Source organism: Theobroma cacao, chromosome 6 (genome assembly GCF_053813885.1).
Source record: "Theobroma cacao isolate CCN51 chromosome 6, ASM5381388v1, whole genome shotgun sequence".
Lineage (NCBI taxonomy): Eukaryota > Viridiplantae > Streptophyta > Magnoliopsida > Malvales > Malvaceae > Theobroma > Theobroma cacao.
The window spans coordinates 10,203,558-10,205,666 of record NC_142644.1 but is presented as its reverse complement, the minus strand read 5'-3'; the positions used below and the strand labels follow the sequence as shown (position 1 = coordinate 10,205,666).

General features: G+C 33.6%; 1 long non-coding RNA gene across 1 annotated transcript; it reads right to left on the bottom strand.

The window, feature by feature from the left end:
* On the bottom strand, positions 1–1,835 carry LOC148762081 (uncharacterized). Its single transcript, XR_016026904.1, has 3 exons — positions 1,745–1,835; positions 1,012–1,095; positions 1–153 (listed from the first exon to the last, which is right to left on the bottom strand). It is a non-coding gene; the product is annotated as an uncharacterized LOC148762081 (long non-coding RNA).
* Between the last annotated feature and the right edge of the window lie 274 nt (positions 1,836–2,109).

Sequence of the window (2,109 nt, the reverse complement as noted above, 5' to 3'; positions counted from 1 at the left end):
ATACAGATAACCAAAGTATAGAATTTAATTTACAGTGACACGTGGGCCCACGAATGATCAAAAGTATCAAAAGAAATGAACCTACAGTCTTTGGATGTGGCAAGTTCAACTGTAATCCTTGCCGATATCAGTTATCTACAATCTATTCTGAACCTGAAATGGGTGGAAATGAGGGTGGTGAGATTATAAAATCCCAGTGAGTAAACAAACATCACTCAAAATATCTAAAGTCGAGTAAAAGGAGACTATTAAAACATTTCATCAAACTGTAATTTATCATCTTTCAACTTATTTCAACCAAATGAAATCAATTTATTTAAAGCAAGTAATCAGTATGGCTTATGAATTTCTTAAAAAGCTTGGCTCATGCCAAAAATTATTATCATACTCAGTTATTTGGGATACCTTGGCCGAGGGCTATCCCAACTGAGTCCGCCAAGGCTATTAGAAAGTCATGTTTTTATTTTGAAAACATAGCCATTCCTTGACGTTGGCCGAGTTCCCCTTCACGAGGTGGTTTGGCGTGAAGTGAACTCTAAAAGTTATACCTCAGGAGTTACCCTACTCGCCTCTCCAACCGAGGTAAAAATATAACAGGATTCCGTGCCCCTCTAATAGGCTAGTCCACAGAATCCAGCCCACTGCAGCAGGTCAAACCCACCATACAATAAAATTTTGACAGCATGACAGGGCTAATATATTACTACCCAGCTTGCAAGGGTAAAATAAAGCAATTCATACAATTCATAAAAAACATAGCCCAGCCAGTCATACCAATACAATAACATAAGCCATTAATTCAATTTTAAATTTACAACATATTAGTGGTCTCCAATTTCTCTATTTGCAAAATCGTTATTTCGTTTCAAGACAATTTATAAAATATTTTCATTTAAACTCATTTTGTTTACAAAACATAAAAATTTACCATTTGAACTCATTTTCATAAAATTCACCAAAACCGAATAAAAACATACTTTAGATAATTAAAATGATGGTAAGGTTACTCACCGTGTCTAGAGTGAGGATTTTCGAAATACTCAGACTATTGGTCCTCGGGTGCAATTCCCTTGCCTTTATTAGAGGACTCACCACCTTGACACAGTACAAAATCGAGAAATTCACCACATTGGTACTAAATTGAAATTAAACTAATTTAGACTACTAATGCTTGATATGGAATGCAAAAATGTCTAAATTTTTGCCTAAATGCGGTGTTAGCCTATTTCGGTCTTTTACCCGATAAATTGATATACGCGTCCGTTTAAACTCCAAATTAATTTTTTTCAGTTTCTACACCTCAATTGCACCCAAATTGACTTAATGTCCCTCAGTGTGGTGCAAATTATCAGTCCCGATAACAAATTACGAAAATACCCCTAGTGGGTAAAAATTTGTATTTTTGCTCCGAAAATATCCATTATTTTTCTAGGCTCATAATTCATCATTATTCATCATAATTCCTCAAATAACCATCAAGATCAGCAGCCAATATTCCCCTAGAAAATTCAGCATAATGGGTTTTAATGGGAGAAAATTATATTTCTAGCTTATTTTTGCTATATTTCAATATAACTTAACTAAAATCACTTAATTCAATTAAAATCAACCAAAAATCAAGCTCAAAACTCATCCATGGAGGTTTGGCCAGCATGGGTGTCCATACCCACTTTCTAATTTTGCATGGAAATGAGAAAAAAATGCATGGGTAGTGAAAATCACAAGGAAAATCAATGAAATTTACCTTTTTAATGCTTGATTTCTTGATTTCTCTTGATTTTCTCCAAATTTTTCAGGTAGGATTCTTGTTTTTTTTTTCCCCTTTTCTCCCCTGGTTTGGACAGCTGAAGAAGATGAGAATTCCGGAATTTTTACCTTTTTAAAGGCTAAAATAATATAATATTATTTTATTCATTTTTTTTAATGTTTTATTAATTCCTTAAATTCTAGCCATCCATTTGTTTCCAAATTTTCACCATACACTTGTCCCAAATATCCATAGCTTAGGTAAAATTCTCAGACTTATCCAAAGTCTTGGTGGAGTAATTTTTGAAATTTACACTTTTGCCCCCGTAAAAGTCAAAAATTACATTTTTGCCCCAAAAATTG